Raw genomic sequence first — 23,525 nt, forward strand, 5'->3', positions numbered from 1 at the left:
TTAAGCACAAAATGGATAATATCATACTATTATAGAAATATCTAAATTCTTTTCGATCCTATACCATGTAACTATAATTTTGGCATTAAGATGTTTAGTACACCAAAATATCTACAACCATGTAACCAAGATCCTCGTCACACAAACTCACGACACATATCTACAACCATTGGATTGTGTAATAGATTTACTACAAGATATATAACCTAAAGATGCCACTTGCACACCATATTGAACAACAAATTTACACACTAAATTTTTTTATTCTTCACATCCGCACAAAGACAATAATAATGTTAATAACAATGGGGCACAAATATAATTAAGAGTATTCAATACACAATAAAAATAATAAAGATAAAGCATACACACTAACAAGTAGATTTATATTTTTCAGAGATCTCACCCCATTATCTATATATAATGCATCCTATGTATCATCTGGGATCGACACTTACTATCCCTTCACAAGAGGAATAAGGTAAACCTCTACAATACAAGAATGAAACCTTTACCTGATCAATGGGATTTTGCAAGACCAAATTTAACCCTGATCAAAGATTTTGCTAATAAATAAAGCTCGCCACTTCCTGATAATGAAAATGAGGGTTTAAGAGAGAAAATTACCAAAAGATTGAGATGTTAAATCCGCTCTTGAATCCTTTTGTTTTGGTGAAAGATGTGTCCAAACGCTCTCCAAGAACTAGTATACAAAGCCTTCTGATGAATAGATTTTAGCCGCCTCCAGTCAACTGGATCCAAGGTTCAAAAACCTTTTACAAAAAATGATAGATGAGTTACTCAAGTAAATGCAAAATTTTATCCAAATCAGAAATAAATTTTCCTAATAAATTGTCATCCACCAGGGACGAATGGAACTAGGAAAAGGCTCAATGTAAAAGAAGTCTAGTGGCCCATGAAATATCATAGAACATATATCTCATGCAAATTTATTCTTGTCAGGTTTTAAAATCATATTATTTACAAAATTAAGCAATGAATCACTACTAAGTGGTTACGTCTTCTTATGAAGTGGGTGGCTAATGCACTAATTCACTCTCTTATGTCTACACATTCTGCTAATGTTCGAAGAAGAATTCAAAAGCAATCCCCTTCTTTCTTTTGGATGACTATTCCAATCATTCAAATTAACACAATGATTAGACTTCTACTATGCAATTAACTCCTGGTGGCCAATAGGTGATCAAGATCTTGCCGTTGTTCGTGATGCCATATGCACTACAAGAATTCAATCACTACTAATAAAGACTTCAATTGTGAATATTTAGGCAACAAAATATAATTATATCCATACTTGATAGCAAGTTAGTCAAGATAATTTTTCTTCTAGGAAAATTTATTAAGACAAACTCGTCAAATCAAATCTAGAACTTTTCCTTGGGAAATTTGTCCAATTAATCTAGGCGAGGGAATAACTCAATGCATGCAGATCTTTAGCATTATTGAAAAGCTTGATGTGAATCTAGAATCAAGGATGAAGAATTATAACATACACTTCATTAAGAAATAATCACTTCCTTAATTGAAGCATGAAAAAGGATGTTATATGAAGTTATATCTGGAAATATTCCTGCATTCTTGAATCTGTGAAGCATTCTATACGCATACCATAAAAAACTGCTCTTGCAAAGGCTGTGCAAAAGTACATTAGTGATTGTACTGGGTTTGTGCCTATATAGAATCATATACTTAAAAATATTATAGCATTCCAAAGGTCTGTTAGCCTTGGAGAAGTACTGCATCAAACAAGTCATGCCAATGGTATCAAGTTTGGTTCCCTCAATGTCCATTCTTATCAAAATCCTTCAGATCATAGATGAGTTACACTGTTTGCAAGCCACTGAAAGAATTGTATTGAATGAAACCGAGTCAGGACCTTTTCCACTCTGAAAAACAAAGATCAAAAAACTCTAGTGCCTCATCAATAAAATTATGTTTGCGTAACCCCTTTAGGATAATGTCATATGTGACAGTAGTTGGCAGAAAACCCTTCTACATCATACTATCTAGCAGTTCAAATACCTCATCCATGTTCCCCTTGCAGCATAAACAATGAAAGTACATATTCCAAGTGACAATATCTCTACTATTGTTTCCCCAATAGACTACTTTTTGCAGGAGATCTATTGCATTATTACCATCCCAGACTTCAATAAACCACTCTCTAGTGTACAACAGGAAACCTGATTAGGAAAGTAGCCTTTCTGTTCCATAAGATGAATGAAGTTATGAGTTTCAATGATTCAATTGCTGGAACAAAGACCATGGAGTAGTACATTACATGTCACTAGATCAGGTCAACATCCATTCTTATGCATCGTCTCAAAAATACCAAATGCCTTCTTAGACTCCCTTTTTTTTTGCAAAGGCTCCTAATAAGTATAGTGAATGCGACAACTGTAGGCATGCAGCCTTCATCTTCCATAAGTTTCAAAACACGATAAGCCTCTTCCCACAACTCTTCCTTTCTCAACCCGAGCACCAAAACTGTATAGGAATAGACATTTGGACCAAAACTGCCTTCTTTTTCATGATAAAAAGGAGAGAAAGAGCTATATGGCTAAGACATGATTGGGAAAAGCAAAAAAGAAATGCATTGAAGGTGTAGACATTTGGCATAAAACCTTTTTCCTGCAATAGCGAGAGAACCTCAGAAGCTTGGTGAATCCTGCCATTTCTAATTATGTTCACTATCATATTATTTGCATTTGCCCATGTGGGCAAATGACCAAACTCCATCATGAGCCCTGACATTTCAAGAGATATCTCAAGGCTACCGGAGCTTATTGATTTCTTCGCCAACATCGTGAAAGATGGAACATACTTGTGGTTGTCCCGGAAGTGGAGGCGATGCCGGATAAAGCTCCGGCCGGGACTCACTGTAGACAGCTCCGCCTGGGCTCGCAGCAGAGATGGCCGACACTCAAACGTACTCGCCGGCGATCATGAGGGAAAGGCCGCCGCTGGGGACGGCGATGCCCGAGTTGAAGAGTCGGGACCTAGAAGGGATAAGCCGCGTCGGGGGATCGCGGAGCAATGTGATCGTGACGATCAGCTGAGGGTTTTAGGGCGAATGAGATTTTGTTAATAAGGCCGGCCGGCCGGCCGTGTATTTGGGTCAACCAGAGCTCACGATCGCTATTCACAGCCAGGCCTTGACTTCGACTTGATTAGGATGGTAATGGACCGGTTGAAATCCAGTTTTATAATAAATTCATCCCGACTAGGGGTGTAATCGAGCCAAGTTGAGTCGAGCCGAACTCTTGGATGTTTAAGTTTGGTTCATTTATAATTGAGTCGAACTCGAGCTTTATTTAACGAATATATTCATGGTTCACGAGCTTATTCGAACTTTTATCGAGCTTAAACAAGCTTAATAAATATAAATTATAAATTTAAATATTCATTAAAAATTAAATTATATATTTTTTAAAAAATATAATATTTTTGTTAAAATTTATAATTTTATTCTAATAAATAAATTTAATATATTTGTCTATGTTTTTCATAAGTAGAGTGTAAAATCTATAAATTCAATATCAAAACTATTATTTTTTTTATTTAAAAGTTGATTTATGAGCTTAACGAACATGTTCACGAGCTAACGAGCCGAATATTGTGAAGCTTGAGTTTGATTTGTTTATCTTAACGAGCCTCATTAAACGAGCTCAAACGAGCTTTTATCGAATCGAGTTTCGAATAGCTCACGAGCGGCTTGGCTCATTTACACCCCTAATCCCGATGGGACGGATTTTAGACTTGTCTAAATAGATCTTAAGACGGATCACGAGTTTAACCGGATCCGTCCGAACCCGCCTCGTATAATATTTTTTTATTAATTATTAATGGAATAAAAATTGATAATTAATTTTTAATGGAATCAAAATGGATATATTTTAATTTATGATAATATTTTTTATTACAAAATATTATTAATATAAATGTTGAAAATAAATTTAATGTTTAATTAATTTTTAAAAAATTTTATTTTGTATTTAAAAAAAAATAAAATATGACGAGTCTAGTAAGTCTAATCCGGATCCGCTCCGCCGAGTTCACGGGACAGGATGGTGCGGGTCCAAAGGGAGACGGGGCAAGCCCTGAGTTTGACCAAATCCCCCCCCCCCCAAAAATCCGGAGCCATTGTCATCCCTAGACTTGACTCGAACCCAAAATATAGGTGAACTGAGTGTAAAGGGGTTTAAGACGAATAAGATTTTGTTTAATAAAGTCGTGTATTTGAGTCAACTAGAGCTTACAATCAAGATTCACAGTCAAACCTAGACTTCGGCTTGACTCCCACCCAAAGAATGGGTCAACTAAGAGGGTTTAATCCAAATAAGATTTTGCTAATAAGGTCGGTCGTGTATTTGGGTTGACCAGAGCTCATGATCGTGATTCACAGCTAGGTTTAGACTTCGGCTTGACTCGCAGACAAAGTACGGGTCATTTAAGTGTAAAGGGCTTAGCACGAATGAGATTTTGTTTAATAAAGTCGTGTATTTAGGTCAACTAGAGCTCACAATCAAGATTTGCAGCCAAGCCTAGACTTGGGTTTGACTCCGCCCCAAAGCGAGGGTCAACTTAGGGTTAAGGGGTTTAGGGCGAATGAGATTTTTCAATAAGGACATGTATTTGAGTCAACTAGAGGCCACGATCGTGGTTCGCAACTAGGCTTAAACTTTGGCTTGACTCATGCCCAAATCGTGGGTCAATTGATGGTTAAGGGGTTTGGGGTGAAAGAGATTTTTTATTTAATAAAGTCATGTATTTGGCTCAACTAGAGAGCTCACGATTGCAATTCATAGCCATGCCTAGACTTCGGCTTGACTCTCGCCCAAGGTGTGGGTCAAGTTAGGGTTAAGGGGTTTAGGACGAATGAGATTTTTTTTAATAAGGGCTTGTAATTGAGTCAACTAGAGCCCATGATCAAGATTTGTAGCCACGCCTAGACTTTGGCTTAACTTGTGCCCAAAGCATGGGTCAACTGAGGGTTAAGGAATTTAGGACGAATGAGATTTTTTAAAAAAAAATAAAGTCGTGTATTTGGCTCAATTAGAGCTCACGATCGCGATTCATAACCAAGCCTAGACTTCGGCTTAATTTGCGCCCAAATTGTGGGTTAGCTCAGGGCTAAGGGTTTTAGGGCAAATGAGGGTTTATTTGGGTCCACTATTCGCAGTCAAATCATGAGCTCACAATCACAATTCACAACTAGGCCTCGGGTTCGACTTCACTCGCACCCAAACTATAGGAGTGATTCACAGCCACGAGTTTACCATGATCGTTTAGCAACACACTTGAGCGAACACTATTGTTGTGATTTTTACGATAGGTAAATGCTAAATTTGTTCACAAATTGTGTTAGTAAACGAAGAAAAATATCTTAATTTCTATGTAATTCATCTTTTCTCTCGTCGAGCAATTAGGGTTAAGACTAGTTGTGTCATTGCCTTTGCATTCTCATGCCTTACATTCATCCTTCTTAGCCCCCATAACCTCTTCTCACAATAGCTACCTTATCATTGCCCGTTTAACCGGTAAAAAACCCTAAAATTAATCCACAATTGCATGTGTTATAACAAGAAGAACATGATTGTGAAATGATGTCTCTATGTATATCAACAAAGTTAGAGTGCGCCGAAGTTGTTCAGTTAGACGCCCTCCAATGTTAAGTATCTATATTTTTGATACTTAATTATCTGTTTAATATTGTTAGAGGATGATAAGTCGCGCCTTGTGATTCAATAGGTTTACATGTAAGGTAGGCATCTGTATCACTTGTTCTTAGACTTATCCCATTGATCTCAATTGAAGATCAATGTACACGATATTTGAGTGATGATCCCTTGAACAAGAAATAAGTACACCATGTATGTTGTTGTTTTTATTTTTATTTATTTATTTTAATTAGTATAAGGTACATAGCTTACGTTGATTAATCTTGGGATGACTAATTTCATAGAAATTTCTTATTGAAAAAGTAAAAAAAGTATATCATGTTAACCATGCGAAAATAAGTGTACATTCAACATAAGATTTATCACTTCTAGTAAAAGGAAAATATATCATTGATCAATAATACACATGAGAAAAATATATTTTTTAAATTATTACAATAAGAATATTTTTAATTCTAATCTATATTAAGGATACTATATTATATCGGTTATGAATTATACTGGTTACAAGATACATTATTATTTTAGATGAGTCAATATAAATCAATCGGTAATTTATCAAATAATGCACCTAAATTTTTAAATTTACTAAAAGACATACGTTATTTTACAATTTACCAAAGAACACACATTTTCAAGTGTTATTCCTATTTTACCCTCCTAACAATATGATTTTTTCTATTGTTTTTCTTTCTTTTTTTACTATTTTTCTCTCTCTTCACTTTTTAACCAGCATGCAGAATATATGAATAACAGATTTAGTCAATTTTTTAATAATATTTTAATACATTTAAAGAAGCCAAAATCAACAATGAATAGTATATTTAAACTTCTTGCAATCTCAGAAATTCACTGGAATTGAAATGAGTGTAATCGGAATTCTCTAGGTCTATCAGTGAGTTTCAGTCAAAATCCACTGATAAACCTAGAGAGCTCTGATTGCATCCATTTCAGTTTCTATGGATTTTTAAGGTTGCAAGGAGTTCAAATATGATATCCATTATTTATTTCGGGGTTTCATAAATATTAACATGTAAAATAAAATAATCATAAAAAATATCCACGTTGGACTTGATATGGAATCATATCAGGTCCAACGTGAGTCTAATATGAAATCATATCAGGCTTAATGTAGACCTGATATGAAATAATATCAGGCTCATGTTGAGAAGAGAATTGAGTGACTGAGGATGGAGGAAAGAGACCTCACAGTGTAAAGTATTAAGAAAGCCAAAGATGACAGAATCGATCAATGGAAAAAAAATTACGAGGAAGACTCCCAGCCAACAAAGGCCAACATAGTGGCAAAAGGTGGAACCGCCACCCAACAAAGGCCAACATAGTGAATCCCATGGGAGAAGCTTCACAACGTGAAGGAGCAACCTAACCTAGCAGCAATTTCTATTTTTTTTTAAAAAAAAATTATATAAGGATTTCTCCGAAAAAAAAAATGAAGAAGGGTAATTTAATAATATTTATTTATTTTAAAAGAAAATAAGATTTTTTTATAAAAAACAATTCTAACAGAATTGGACTGGGAATAGGCCCACTGCGAAAGATGCTCTTCTGGTCGCTACATGGGCTCGCAATCTTAGTCCCACATCGACGGAAAGAAAGCAATAGAGGAGAGCTGCATCCGATATAAACCATAATAGAGGTCAATCAAAAGCATGATCCTTCAGGCAGTAAACGGGATATGATGAGTGGTAATTTACTTGCGCAGTTTTTGTGCGTGATGAGCACCCGACCCAAGCCTGTTACGACAACGGGAGTGCTCCAATTCTTACCCTGCTGATCCCTATTGATTTTACTTTCGCTATTTCAAGTTTCCTTTTATAATTATTTATTTTATAATTTTAATAACATTTAAATGTATATTTTAAAAAGGAACTCTTGATTTTATTCTATTTTATTTAAGTCCTTTTTATTAAAAATAATATCTTTATGGTATTTATAATAAAATAGAAAGACTTGCATAGCAGAAAAATACAATACATTATATTTACAATAGAATAGATAATTAGAATAGAGATTATCGATGTATATCTCTGAAGACAAATTTCTTCCATTTTTAATCATGTGATGTGATGGTTGACTATAAATTGATATTGTCATTTATCTATGAAGAGTAGTTACATCATGAATGTAATCACCTTGCTAAGAATACTTGGAGGCTATTACAAAATGAAGCTTGAGCTTGAATTTTATTCCCATCCTCATCTAATCAAAGAATTCTCATTCTCATCCTCCATCTCTATCCTCATCCAAGAACAAATATAAAAGGATCTCAGAGAATTCTCTATCCCTATATTCAGGGGCGTAGCTAGGTGGAGCTTTGGGGGTACGACCACACCCCCTGAAATTTGAGAAAAAAAAATTGTACATTGGAAAAAAAAACTTAATTATAAATTTTAACATTTTATGAAATTTTACATAAAAAAAATTCAATGAAAATTAGATCATGTTTTATTTTTTTTCTCTCTCTGGGTTTCTTTTTCCCCTCTCTCCTATTTTTTTTATTTATCTTCAATATCGTGTTTTATTTTTTCCTTGTGTTTTCCTCTCTGCCACTACCGTTTACATTATTGTCATTACACGATATTATTGGCAGTTGTCGTTATTTGCTACGAGTATCAACATCGTCACTACACCAATTATCCATAGCAAACACCTTTTGGATTATGGTGAAATTTTCTTATTTGATTTTTTTCGTTACAGATTTAAGTGCTAAAAAAATATGGTGTCAATTTTTCATATTTATGTTTTTATTTGTTAGTCAAGTTTACTATCAATTTTATTATTATTTTTGAATGGTTGGAAAAATATTAGTCATTAAATTAAGTAATTATATGTCTAAAATATTATGTTAATAATAAATTAGGTGAAATATGAATGTCGAGATATTTTAAGAAAATATGAGATATACCTACTTCAAATAGGGCATCTCCCCCTCCACTATATCCTTCTTCTCTTCCTTTTCCATCTAAATGATTCTTTGACTTTGACTCATAGATAAGGTCGACATATCGTTGTTTCAACTAAAATCAAGGACTAAATTAAAAAAAATTGAATTTAAGTTCATTTTTAACTCATTGAATTCAAAATTTATACTTTTAGAGAGTGAAAAATATTGATTTATACTAATATTTATATTTTTAAAATTGCCCCTGCTAGTCTAAAATCCTAGCTACGTCACTGCCTATATTACATCACTCTACCCTCATCCAAGAACAAATATAAAAGGATCTTAGAGAATTCTCTATCCCTATATTACATCATGTTGCATCGGGGCACATCCGAAAACAAATATAAAAGGATATTAGAGAATTCCCTATCCCCTATATTCCATCATGTTGTATCGGGACAGATTTAGGAATAATATGTTGGATATTGGGGCCTAAATGGACCAATACGATTGTGAGGAGGAAAAATCGGAAGCCATCAATTGTTGAAAGTCGTAATTGACTTCAAAATTGAAATCTACGTTTCGCGTAGATAGATTTAGACTATTAATTTGCTCAAAACCGATTAAGGGTGAATGAGAAATTAATGTTCAAAGTCGGCCCAAAATAACGTTGGTTATTCATTAAGAAAATGCAAGGGAGAATAGTCCCACATCGGAAATTTCCGATGTGCATTCCTTACTTATTAATGATGTTGAGTTATTGGAGTTAACTCAGAAAAGTACCAGGTACTCTCTGCTCAGGGGCGAGCAGGTGCTCGCACCTGTGAGCCCGCCACCCGCCACGTGCGCAATGGGCGCTTTGTAGGCGCACTTTGCACTTCGCACCGTCTCAGGAGCTTAAATTTATGCTCCAGGTGACATTGCAGTGCCTACATGACACTCGGGTGACGTGTCAGGCTAGTACCTGATATGGCAGTGCTATGTGGCATCCTCGTGGGCAAAGGGAGATGACTGGACAGTTGGTTGGGCGAACGGATGGCAGCCGTTGATCAACGTTGATCAAAGAAGTATGGTGGATCGCTTGTGATGCGATCTAGAGCGTTGGATCACAATGAGTCACGATCTGACGGCTTGGGATGAGACATGATCTGAAGCATCGGATCAATGGATCCAGATCCGATGGCTGATAGATCTGAGGGTCACAACTCTTAGATCTGATGGATGAGATTAAAGGGGCTATGTGAAGGGTTATAACTCTTCAGTCCGGACGGCCCAGATTAATCCACCCAAAGGTCACACCCCTCCCTAAAGCCTCTTCCTTCTGTATAAATAGAACCCTCCAGATTGGAATCAAATCACTAAACTTAATCTTCTCTTCCTCAAGTATTCACTCACTCATCTTGTGCATTCAAGAGTCCAAGAAGCCTACGAGAAGGTTCGCTGGTCTCGGAAGTCGGAGTGCTACGATTCCGAGACGATTGTCGTCGTTGTATCTTGGGAACGAATTGCAACAATCCGTTAAGCACCGTAGCGGAGCAATATCGTTTACGGAGATAGTGTCGAACACTAGCCTCGACGATCAGTTTGCATACTCCGGAATTTACCGGAAACAACAGTCGTAAACGATATTCCGTACAAACTGATATGGCTACCAACGACGTTCCAACCGCCATTCCGACCGCTGTTCCGACGGCCGTTCCGACATCCATTCCGCACGGAGAAAAGCCGGAGAAATTCACCGGAGCCGACTTCAAAAGATGGCAACAGAAGATGCTGTTCTACTTAACAACGCTAAACCTTGTACGGTTTTTGCGTGAAGACCCGCCAGTCGCTACGGACGGTAGCAAGGCTGCTTGCGATACGTGGACGCACGGAGATTTTCTGTGTCGCAACTACATTCTCAACGCCTTGGACAACACGTTGTATAACGTGTATTGTTCATTGGAGACAGCGAAATCTTTGTGGGAATCGCTTGAGAAGAAATACAAGACCGAAAATGCCGGACTGAAGAAATTCATCGTCGGCCGGTTTCTGGATTTCAAGATGGTGGACTCAAAGAGCGTCTCATCTCAAGTCCAAGATATGCAATTAATACTGCATGATCTGGACGCCGAAGGAATGAAGCTGAACGAGTCATTCGCAGTTGCTGCGGTAATTGAGAAGCTCCCTCCGTCATGGAAGGATTTCAAGAATTACCTAAAGCACAAGCAAAAGGAGATAGGGCTGCAAGACCTGATCCTGAGGCTACGAATAGAGGAGGATAATCGAAAGTTATCCGACTGCAGAGGAACCAAGCGGACTATAGACGATATGTCCAACCTGGTCGAGCCGAACGCTAAAAAGCCGAAACAGTTCAAGAAGAAGGCACAAGCAAAGAAGTTCAAGGGATCCTGCTACAACTGTGGAAAGGCAGGACACCTGTCCAAGGACTGCAGACGCCCGAAGAAGCCAACCAAGGGGCCAAAGGATGCTGCGAACCACGTCGCAACCTCTCTTGAGGACTTGGATCTCACTGCGGTTGTATTTGAAGCCAACTTGGTGGATACCAACCCGAAGCAGTGGTTCATTGATACTGGAGCAACTCGTCATATCTGTTCCGATAAGGCGATGTTCTCCAAGTATACTCCGATAAATGGCGGGAAGCTCTATATGGGTAATTCCACGACGTCGCCAATTGTCGGACTCGGAAAAGTTGTTCTGAAGATGACGTCCGGAAAGGAGCTAACACTCATTGATGTACTCCATGTTCCCGACATCAGTAAGAACCTAGTTTCTGGAGCGGCACTAGTTAAGGCCGGATTTAGGCTAGTGTTCCAGTCAGACAACTTTGTACTTACGAAGAATAATATCTTCGTAGGAAAGGGGTACCTAGAAAAGGGTCTATTCAAAATGGTTGTAATGCCTGTACTCCGAAATATTGATGGTAATAAAATAAATGCTTCTAGCTATGTTGTTGAGTGTTTTAATTTGTGGCATGATCGACTCGGACATGTGCATAATAATACTCTTAAACGTCTCGTCAAATTAAATTTATTACCAAACGTCAATGTTGACGGAACACACAAATGTGAAGTGTGCGTGGAAGCAAAAATGACGAAACTACCTTTTCATTCGGTGGAAAGGTCAACGACTCCTCTAGAGTTAATACATAGTGATCTATGCGACTTGAAATTTGTGCAAACTAGAGGAGGTAAAAAGTATTTTATTACTTTTATCGATGACTGCACAAAGTTCTGTTATGTCTTTCTTTTAAGAAGTAAAGACGAAGCCCTAGAGGCATTTAGAACTTATAAAACAGAAGTTGAAAATCAACTTGACAAACGAATTAAAATAATTCGTAGCGATAGAGGTGGAGAATATGGTGCACCGTTTAATGAATTTTGTTCAGAATCTGGCATTATTCATCAAACAACGACACCTTACTCACCTCAATCGAACGGTGTTGCCGAACGTAAAAATCGGACACTAAAAGAGATGATGAATGCTTTGTTGATAAATTCAGGCTTACCTCAAAACTTGTGGGGGGAAGCAATATTATCGGCAAATCACATTCTCAACAAAATCCCTCATAAGAAAAGTGATAAAACTCCTTATGAACTATGGAAAGGCCGCGAGCCATCGTACAAATACCTGAAAGTGTGGGGGTGCTTGGCAAAGGTCGAAGTACCTAAACCAAAGCAAGTAAAGATCGGACCTAAAACGCGTTCGATGCGGTATTTGTCGGATATGCCCATAATAGTAGTGCATATCGTTTCCTAGTTCACAAATCAGATATTCCTGATATTCATGTGGGAACAACCATAGAATCTCGGAATGCAATATTCTTTGAAAACGTATTCCCAAATAAGAAGGGAAATGTTGAAAATGATAACAACGGAAGTTCAAACGAGAATGTCGTTACCGAACTTAGCTGTTATAAAAGAACTATTGACGATCAAAACAAAGAGCCACGTCGTAGCAAACGGGCTAGAGTTGAGAAATCGTTCGGGCCAGATTTCATGACTTTCATGTCAGAAATGGAACCAAGAACATTAAGTGAGGCTCTCTCTAGTCCCGATGCTCCAATGTGGAAAGAAGCTGTCAATAGTGAGATTGAGTCTATCATGAATAATCATACTTGGGAATTAGTAGACCTTCCTTCTGGTAATAAACCATTAGGTTGTAAGTGGATACTAAAACGCAAGTATAAAGCTGATGGATCAATTGACAAGTATAAGGCCAGACTTGTAGCCAAAGGGTACAAGCAAGAGGAAGGCCTTAATTACTTCGACACCTACTCACCGGTGACAAGGATTACGTCCATACGAGTGCTAATAGCCATTGCAGCACTGTATGACCTTGAAATACATCAAATGGATGTTAAGACTGCGTTCTTAAATGGTGAGTTGGAAGAAGAAATTTATATGGAGCAACCCGAAGGGTTCATAGCTCCAAGAAATGAGAAAAAGGTGTGTCGACTTGTTAAGTCGTTATACGGACTTAAGCAAGCGCCTAAACAATGTCACGAAAAATTTGACAAAGTAATGCTGTCAAACGAATTTAGAATAAATGAATGTGACAAATGCATTTATGTCAAAGACACACCCAAAGGCTATATAATCGTCTGTCTGTACGTAGACGACATGCTAATAATGGGCAGTAATCATGATGTAATCATGACTACAAAGAAAATGTTGACCAAAAATTTCGATATGAAAGATATGGGTCAAGCAGATGTTATATTGGGAATTAAAATTCTCAGGACATCAGAGGGGATAGTTCTAACACAATCCCATTATGTAGAATCAGTATTGAAAAGATTCAATGCGTACGATCTTTCTACTGTAAAAACACCTATGGATCTAAGTCAACACTTAGCGAAAAACCATGGTGAGACCATATCGCAGTTGGAATACTCTCGGATAATAGGCAGTTTGATGTATCTTACAAACTGCACACGTCCGGATATTGCCTGTACGGTCAACAAGCTGAGTCGTTTCACCAGTAATCCAAACGACGCCCATTGGAAGGCATTGATGCGAGTTCTTAGATATTTGAAATATACTATGAACTATGGATTACATTATGGAAAATATCCCGCTGTGTTGGAGGGATATTGTGATGCTAATTGGATATCAGATACAAAAGACTCCAAATCCACTAGTGGATATGTATTCACGATCGGTGGGGGAGCAGTATCTTGGAAATCCACTAAACAGACGTGCATTGCTCGGTCAACTATGGAATCCGAGTTTATAGCACTAGACAAAGCAACTGAGGAAGCTGAATGGTTGCGGAACTTCTTGGAAGATATTCCGAGCTGGGAAAAACCTGTACCTGCCGTACTGATCCACTGTGATAGTCAATCGGCGATTGGAAGGGCACAGAGTAGTATGTATAATGGGAAGTCAAGACATATACGTCGTAGACATAATACCATTAGGCAGTTGATCTCGAATGGAGTGATTGCAATCGACTATGTTAAGTCCAAAGATAATTTGGCAGATCCTCTTACGAAAGGGTTGAGTCGAGATCAAGTATACTGCTCATCAAGAGGAATGGGATTAAAAATCTACAACTGAAAACGATGTAGTGAAAAACCCAACCTTGTTGACTGGAGATCCCAAGATCTTGGTTCAATGGGACAACAAAGTTTCAGAAGTTGTGGTTCAGCACAGGAGATAGTTTATCTCTATCCCAATCCTAGGATGAATTTGTGCTGTCCTACCTCATGTAGTGAGGTTAAGCTTATGCTTTTAGTGACTTCTATACCTTATAAGGTGGAGTATGGTAGGATACTCTTGATAGAAGTGTCACCTATGTGAGTGTGAAGACAGGCCGCTTCAATGAAACACTCATGAATCCAAGATGGTGTCCATGGCCAAAACGGAACCAACCATGAGAACCTAAAGTAGGTGAGATAGGTCTCTGTGTGGGTGTTATTGTCTTAGTATACACAAACAGCTGAGCAGTTCAAGACATCACGTTCACTGCGCAGCCTAGTATACTCGATAGCATTCCACTACGGAAGGTTCAAAGCCACAAGCTACCTCTCCCGATGCAGTGACTTATCGATTGGACTCTTGTAAAGTGTCAGCATGCATACACGCATTACATTAATTTCCATTCATGTGAGGGATTGTTGGATATTGGGGCCTAAATGGACCAATACGATTGTGAGGAGGAAAAATCGGAAGCCATCAATTGTTGAAAGTCGTAATTGACTTCAAAATTGAAATCTACGTTTCGCGTAGATAGATTTAGACTATTAATTTGCTCAAAACCGATTAAGGGTGAATGAGAAATTAATGTTCAAAGTCGGCCCAAAATAACGTTGGTTATTCATTAAGAAAATGCAAGGGAGAATAGTCCCACATCGGAAATTTCCGATGTGCATTCCTTACTTATTAATGATGTTGAGTTATTGGAGTTAACTCAGAAAAGTACCAGGTACTCTCTGCTCAGGGGCGAGCAGGTGCTCGCACCTGTGAGCCCGCCACGTGCGCAATGGGCGCTTTGCACTTCGCACAGCCTCGGGAGCTTAAATTTATGCTCCAGGTGACATTGCAGTGCCTACATGACACTCGGGTGACGTGTCAGGCTAGTACCTGATATGGCAGTGCTATGTGGCATCCTCGTGGGCAAAGGGAGATGACTGGACAGTTGGTTGGGCGAACGGATGGCAGCCGTTGATCAACGTTGATCAAAGAAGTATGGTGGATCGCTTGTGATGCGATCTAGAGCGTTGGATCACAATGAGTCACGATCTGACGGCTTGGGATGAGACATGATCTGAAGCATCGGATCAATGGATCCAGATCCGATGGCTGATAGATCTGAGGGTCACAACTCTTAGATCTGATGGATGAGATTAAAGGGGCTATGTGAAGGGTTATAACTCTTCAGTCCGGACGGCCCAGATTAATCCACCCAAAGGTCACACCCCTCCCTAAAGCCTCTTCCTTCTGTATAAATAGAACCCTCCAGATTGGAATCAAATCACTAAACTTAATCTTCTCTTCCTCAAGTATTCACTCACTCATCTTGTGCATTCAAGAGTCCAAGAAGCCTACGAGAAGGTTCGCTGGTCTCGGAAGTCGGAGTGCTACGATTCCGAGACGATTGTCGTCGTTGTATCTTGGGAACGAATTGCAACAATCCGTTAAGCACCGTAGCGGAGCAATATCGTTTACGGAGATAGTGTCGAACACTAGCCTCGACGATCAATTTACATACTCCGGAATTTACCGGAAACAACATAATATCCTCATATATGTCCTTAATTCGAATCCGATTTTTTTTTTTTCAAATATGAACATGCAAAAATTCTCCAAATTTATCCCGATTTCAAATTTTTCCCAGGATTCCGAATCCGTTGTCATCGCTAATAACAATATCATAATGTTTGAAGATGTTCTCCTACCTTGTAGTTTAATACCACGGTCAGTGCTGTCAGAGCTGAATGATTTCATTAGTCCACGTAATAATTGGACAAAGACTCTACATCATCTCTCTCTCTCACGAATAATTTTGAAAGTGACTAAAAAGGTAGAGCAAAGAGGACGTTAATGAAATCCTTTCATCGCCAAGTTGCACCACAAGTTGCATAGGTAGAGATTAGTCGAGGCAACAATGTGCAAAACATGATTTGCTCGTCTCCATGCCCTCGTCAGTCCGTCTTAAGACCATCACAAGTGAGATGAATCATGGTAACTAAGAGTCCAGATGGATGGAAGAATGAGTTTTTTGAGATGCAGAGATTTATGCCTCGCTAGCCTTAGATTCGAGCCGTGCGCTAGATGTGTAAACCACAATCCACTGACTACGATCTGTGGGGTGAGTTTTTTTCACCACACAAACCTCTCTTTCTCTTGGGAAGAAAAGAAGTCTATTCGGCGGCAGAATTATTTCGTAAAACAAGGAATGATTTCCATAGGATTTATTTTTCAAAAAATTAAATATTTTCTATATTTTATTATTGGGTCGGCGACGAAGAACGGTTGGGTGAGTGAAATCACAGTGTGTCCACCAATAGCAACAAGGTGTCCCTACAGAAAGAAGAATCAAAAGCAGCAATTTTTAGAAACCGCTTCACACTATTTTTTTTTATGACTTTTTTTCCCAATTCATCTCTAATGCATTTAAATTGTAAATTTAACTTTAAATTTAAGGACATATTTATTTTTCATTTTACTTTTTCATCGTTATTATTATAATATTATAGTTGATTATAAATTATAAAATTTTTAAAAGTTGTATTTAACTAGGAGTGTCAATTCAGGTGGATCGAATCAGATTGGATCGGGTTGAGTTTTTTTTTAAACCCAACCTGAACCTGATCCGAATCTGAGTTCAACCCAAAATATCTAAATCCGAACCCGAACCCGATCAACCTAAACCCGACCCATATCACCCGAAAATCCGATTCAAAGCGACTTTTTAAGAATATTTTTCCTAAATTCTTCACTTTTATCTAAATACTCCATCATTATCGTACAAATATGATATTAATATACATAAAAATATTTAAAATTTTAAAATAAAATTTAATTTAACCCTAAAAAAATCCACAGAACTCTATATTTAAGTCAACCCAGGTCAACTCGAACCCGATCCGACCCAATCCGAAAAGTTTTAACTCTCCAACCCTCCAACCCGAACCCAAAAATGTCCAACCCGAACTTGATTTTTTTTTGGTCGATTTGGATTGAGTCGTCGGATCAAGTTCATTTTTGATATCCCTATATTTAACTTTAAATTTAAGGACATATTTATTTTTTATTTTATATTTTTTCATCGTTATTATTATGATATTATAGCGGGTTATAAATGATATGTATTTATTATGGATGTTATCTTTTTAAATGAATAAACATATCATTAATTTTTAGATTTCCACATTCAAAGGTGATCATCGACTTCTGGGTTACTATATTAAATAGAGGTGTCTTTTTATTACTTCTCACTGCCTAGGTAGGCCTCACCTTTTGCTAAGGCGGAGATGGTAGGCAGTGAAATATTAATCAACCTCCTAAGCGGTTGGGTGTCGCCTGAGATGCGTTGGGTGCCACCTCCTCGGCAGCACTCGATTTTTGTTTGTCACGAAAAACTAATTGAATCGATTAACTGATTGATTTGGAAGGATTTTCACGATAAATAGAATCCTGCCGAATCGATCAGCTGATTGATTCGACGTATTGAATCGATCAGTTGATCGATTCAACACAGTTTTATTTGTCATGAAAATCTGTTGAATTTATTAGCTCATTGATTCAGCTAGTTTTTGCGACAAACTTCTTCCCTTTTAATCGATCAGTGATTCAACACTATCAATCGATTAGTTGATTGATTCAAGGAGAAGAAAAAAAATAAAATATACGGATTTATAAATTATAGGATTTTGTTTTAAACTTTTAATCAGGATTTTCAGCCACCCTAAACTCTAATGCTCTGTTTATCTGAAGGCATGGATCAAGAAGGGAAAGGAATTTACCATGAAAATATATCCTCAGAGGAGGGAATGGAAAGATGAAAGAAAGAAAAAATAAATCAAAGTAGACTACATAAGAGAAAGGGAAGGGAAGCAGAGGAAGGAAAGGTGAGCGACGCCATGACCTCTTCGTTGTCTGAGTTCTTGTGGCGAGGTCATTATCGCTGCCTCGCCGCATGGTCGCAGATGGTGCGTGAGCAAGGGCGGAGCCAAGTTCATGGCTACCCGGGCTGTAGCCCGGGTAGCCAACGATGGCAAGAACGAAAATTACAAGATAAGAAAGGGAAAAAATGAGAAAAATTAGGGATTAGCCTGGGGCGGCGATGTCGGCGTCTGCGGCTAGCCCGGGGCGACGACGTCGCCGTCAGCGGCAAGTTTAGAATGACGACGTTGGCGATCTTTGTGTCAACGCTTGTGACCCATATCTTGAGATCAGCCCAGGTAATTGACCCGGGCTGGCTCCGCCATTGTGCGTGAGGCCACGGCTGTGACCTTGCGGAGAGATCGTGCCTCGTTCATGGCCTCGGGCAAGGTCGCGCATCGCTCGCAAACACGAGGGAAGTCGCTTATTTCCTCGCAACCTCGTTGCGCGATAAGCGCACGCCAGACAAGGTAGTGGCGTATGAGATGTGCTCACCCACGACCTCACAGAGAGGTCCCTTCCAGCCCTCGACCTTACGACGCGATGTCATTGTCGACTAGGTTGTGCTCGCTCCCGACCTGGCAAAGAGGTCTTGTTTCACCCTTGAACTTGTAGAGAAGTCATGTCTCACCCTTGACCTCGGGGCCCTAGGCAAGGTCGTCGGCGATGAGGTTGTGCTCTCTTGTGACCTCACAGAGAGGTCTGGTCTCGCCCTTGACCTCGTGGTGCAACGAGTGCGCACTAGGAAAAGTCGTCGCCGGCGAGGTTGCACTTGCTCGCGACCCCACAGAGATGTCCTATTTCGCCTGCGACCTCACGACATGATTAACAAGGCCATGATTGTTGTCATCGATGTAGCTATTGAATAACCTGGAAGTAAAGGACTGATGGAAAGTTGCTTCCGTCCATTTTTGGGTGGACGAGAAAACATGTCAATTTTGATTCATGGATGTATGTAAAATCCATCGGTGTATGTTTTTTATTATGAGTAAACAACAGAAAATGTATCCATTGATGTGTAATCTAGGGGTGTCAATTCGGGTGGGTCGGGTTGAGTTTTTTTTATTTAACCCAACCCGAACCCAACCCGAACCCGAGTTCAACTCAAAACACCTAAATCCAAACCCGAACCCGAACCCGAACCCGATCAACCTGAACCCGACCCATATAACCCGAAAATCCGATTCAAAACGACTTTTTTGAGCTATTTTCCCTATAATTCTTCACTTTTATCTCAATACTCCATCATTATCATACAAACATGATATTAATATACATAAAAACATCTAAATTTTTAAAATAAAATTTGATTTAACCCCAAAAAAACCCTACCCTATATTTAAGTCTACCCGGGTCAACCTGAACCCGACTCGACCCGACCCAACCCGAAAAGTTTCAACTCTCCAACCCTCCAACTCGAACCCGATCCGAACCCGACCCGAACCCGAAAATGCCCAACCCGAACCTGCTTTTTTTCGGGTAAACTCGGGTTGGGTCGTCGGGTCGGGTTCATTTTTGACACCCCTAGTGTAATCTGTCCTTTATATTATCCGCGCTCTGAAGTAAAGGGACCGTAAACCACATCGTCTTCTCCCTCCCCTTCTTCTAAATCCCATTTTCTTCTCCAACCTGCCCTAGTTGCTGCCTCTTCTCCCTCCCTTCTTCTGAAAAATCAACGAGCAGCAAGGAGCTTGCTTCCCTAATCTCTTCCTCCTTCAGTCTTTATCAAGGAGCTTGCTATTGTCGAGACTGCTAAGTGCCCCGTGTAAGAAGTCCTTGGATGAGGATAAATTGAAGTGTAAGAATGCAATTGAAGAAGCAAGAATAAAAAAAAAACAAAAGAATATCAATGAAATGGATGTGAGAAAAGAAGTTGTTCTTGAATATGAGGAAAACGAAGGGGCTCTAGGGACAAGAAGGAACTCACTTACTCTTGGCCCTGTGGATAGATTCATATCCGTCATTGATCTCGAATCTTTATTGAGTGAAAGTAAGAAGACAAAACAATAGCAAAATATTATTGATATACTTTAGAAGCAAAGAACACACAGTGTACACTAATATGTAGCTTGATGGGTGCACGAGTTCGGTATTCTTTTTCATATCATTGACAATGATAGTGTTGGATCGTGAGAGTTCGATAGAGGGGGGGGGGGGGGTGAATATCGATTCGAAAAACAACGTTGAAAAGAGTTAACCGCAGCGGAATTTAAAAGAACAGACACAGTAATTTTACTTCGTTCGAAGCCTGTGACGACTCCTACTCGAAGGCCCGTACTCTGTGAGTACTTTCGATGGGCAATCACTATCAATTCGAATGATGATTACAAAATAATTAAGTACAGGAATTGACAGAAATAAAATACCGACAAGAGAAGAAGAGTTAGACTTAAGAAAGCGCTTTGTCGGAATAGCCTCGCGGCGTCGCAGGAGCGTAGAGCAGCAGAGCAAGTAGTAGATTCTTAGTTGATGAATTGATGTTGAAGCTCCACCCCTGGGGCTTCTTTTATATGCTGCTCCGGGCGCCTGAATCCCTTCCGGGCGCCCTGGTGCGACGTGGCAAGTCTAATCAGCGAACTCCACGTGGCGATGACTCTTCTTGGATAAAACTTGCCTCCGGGCGCTCGGAACCCTTCCGGGCGCCCGGACCCCTCTTCTCCAGAAAGTCCTTCTCCTGTAAGAAAAGGTTAGTCCGAGACAAATATACCCTGCAACAAAGATTGTTAGCACAGTCTTATAGATAAGCAAAGTGAGTATGAATTAGAAAAAAGAGTATGACTTAGATTTCGTCTTTTCGAGACCGGAATCTAGTCACGATCTCGACTTAGATATCCGAAATGGATCTAAGCCGGATCGACGCCTAATGTTCCCTTCCCGGGAACGCGTTCTCGCAGTCACTCCCCTCCAGTGACTTACCTCACTTACCTGCCAGACGTCCGGTCAGCCCGTCAACCCGTCTGGACTTCGTGCCAGCTATCCGGTCAGCCCGTCGACCTAGCTGGACTTCGTGCCTAAGCGTCCGGTCAGCCCGTCGACCCGCTTGGACTTCGTGCCAGCTATCCGGTCAGCCCGTCGACCTAGCTGGGCTTCATGCCAGACATCTGGTCAGCCCGTCGACTTGTCTGGACTTCTCCTGCACACTCGATCAAAGTGTTAGACAACAACAAACTAACTTAACTTAATTTGTCATTCATCAAAACTTGAGTTAGACCGTTAGTGCTACTCGCACCAACAATCTCCCCCTTTTTGATGGAATGACAACCTAGTTAAGTTAGTGAAACAGATGCAAGAAAAAATAAGTAAATGGTTTTTAAGTTAAGTTTTGTGTCTTCAAATTGGTTTAGCTAACTTAACCACCTAACCCTCCCCCTTTGTCATTCATCAAAAGAACTAATGTCAAGTAAGCATAAATACAGACTTCAGACAAAGTAGAAAATAATGTCAAGTTAACCTAGGGGAGTTTTAAAAAAAAAATGATAGTTTTACCTTTATTTCTTAAATCCTTGAAAAAAAAAAACGAAGTCTTGAAAAATAGCTGATTTATAACTTAGTAACTTTGAAAAAAATTTTAAGTTTGCAAACATCACTTTAAAAAAATAATTTGCAACACTAAATTTTTACAAATCAAATTATCAAAATTAAGTTAAACCTAATTTTTAAAATGCAGGAGTTTTCAAAATAATTTTGTAAAATTCTTTTTCCAAAATCAAATTTTCAAAGTTCAAAAGTACTAGTTTCAAAACCATGGTTTAAAATACTTGAAAAAATTCAGTTTTTAAAGACTAAGAAAAAAGGATAAAAAGTTTGTGATTTAAAATAAACAATTTTGAGTTGATATTAAAATTTTTTTCACAATTTTAAACAATTTGATTTTGAAGATTGATTTTTAAACTTTGATTTTCTAAATTAAGTTTAAAATTCAATTTGAAAAACTGAATTAGTTTTATTTCTCCTCCTGAACCTGACATTAAATCAAATGTTTAACCAGTTAGTTACTGACTGACTATCAAAAGATAGCAGCTTTCACTTGGTTAGTCAAGTTAAGTTCAAACTTAACTTGATTAATATATATTTTGTATTTAATGCCCAGACTTATATCGATGCACTGAAATAAGCATCTTAAGTTTTAGGCAAGTGGCCTATACATCTCACCCCTTTCTATGTTCGTCAAACACAAGCAAGCTAAGCCTAGGGTTTTGGTGAGATGCTCAAAAACTAGTCCTATGGGTACATGCTTTCTAAGGATTTTGAACTAGTCTAAGGCTAAAAGTATTTTTAAAACTCTAAAAATAGGAAAGTTTTGAAAATGAAACATGTTTAACAATCATTTTTGAAAATATTTTTGAAATTCGAACCTTCTAGACTATTAAGATAGAACATAATCAATCCATATCAGAAATAACACTAGATAGATCAAAAGTATTCTACAAGTGATGTAGATAACAAAAGTGTGTCATAACTAGAGCTACTGAGATGAGGAAGGGGTGGTCCAGATCCCAAGGAGCGGAGTAGTGTCATCAACTCAGTGTGTCGGGTCTGCCCGTCAGCTCGTAACTCGGAGACCTCTCGCCGCATGTCTCGCTGAAAGTCAGAGTTCTCCTGCTGGAGACTCGCCATAGCTCTCTCTAGTCCGGTCATACGGTCGGCTAGAGTGCGAGGAGCGTGACGTGGTGCTCGAACTGGGGGTGGTGGTGGAGCCGGAGCGGCCTCCTCCGGAAACAGTGCAAGCATGAACTCATCCTGCTCGGCCTCCCCCTGTGCGTTTGGATTGGGCTGGTGCTGTGCCCCCCTCCGTCAAGACATAGTACCGTCGTTCTCATCTATGTGGATACCAGCTAGGGAGAAGTTCCTAGCTGCTATAACGTCAAACTCGGTCATATAGCGAATGTCTCCTCTAGTGACATCAATGTCCAAAGAGGACATATATGCTGTCAGAATGTGACAGTAAGACATGTGGACTCGTCTATTAGTCACGTATCCAGCAGAGTAGATAATGGTGGAGAAGATATGTAGGCTGATGTCAATATCTAACCTATGACTCAGGGCATAAAGTAAAAATGAGTGGAATGGGCGCATCACGGCGATGTCATGTGTGGTCAGTGGTAGAATGCAGAAGACTAAGACCCTATAAAGAGCGTAGTCCTGGACTCGAAGGTCTACTGACCTAAACTAGGTCACAGTGGGTACTCGCTCTCCCCCAAAAAAATACGAATAAATCGTATCAAGAGTGATATGCGAGTAGGAATCTCCGAATGGTAGATCCTCGGGAGGATAGCACAAAAAAGGACAAGGGGATGGACGTAACTC

General features: G+C 39.0%; 1 long non-coding RNA gene and 1 other non-coding gene across 2 annotated transcripts; one reads left to right on the forward strand and one right to left on the reverse strand.

Moving 5' to 3' along the window:
• Positions 1-249: 249 nt before the first annotated feature.
• LOC122034603 lies at positions 250-3,179 on the reverse strand. The gene is made up of 3 exons (XR_006126738.1): positions 2,646-3,179; positions 628-773; positions 250-550 (listed from the first exon to the last, which is right to left on the reverse strand). It is a non-coding gene; the product is annotated as an uncharacterized LOC122034603 (long non-coding RNA).
• Positions 3,180-7,393: 4,214 nt separating this feature from the next.
• Positions 7,394-7,501, forward strand: LOC122035621. The gene has a single exon (XR_006127151.1). It is a non-coding gene; the product is annotated as a small nucleolar RNA Z279/snoR105/snoR108 (small nucleolar RNA).
• Positions 7,502-23,525: the final 16,024 nt, after the last annotated feature.

The sequence above is a fragment of the Zingiber officinale genome, chromosome 11B, assembly GCF_018446385.1.
Source record: "Zingiber officinale cultivar Zhangliang chromosome 11B, Zo_v1.1, whole genome shotgun sequence".
In the NCBI taxonomy this organism is placed as follows: Eukaryota; Viridiplantae; Streptophyta; class Magnoliopsida; order Zingiberales; family Zingiberaceae; genus Zingiber; species Zingiber officinale.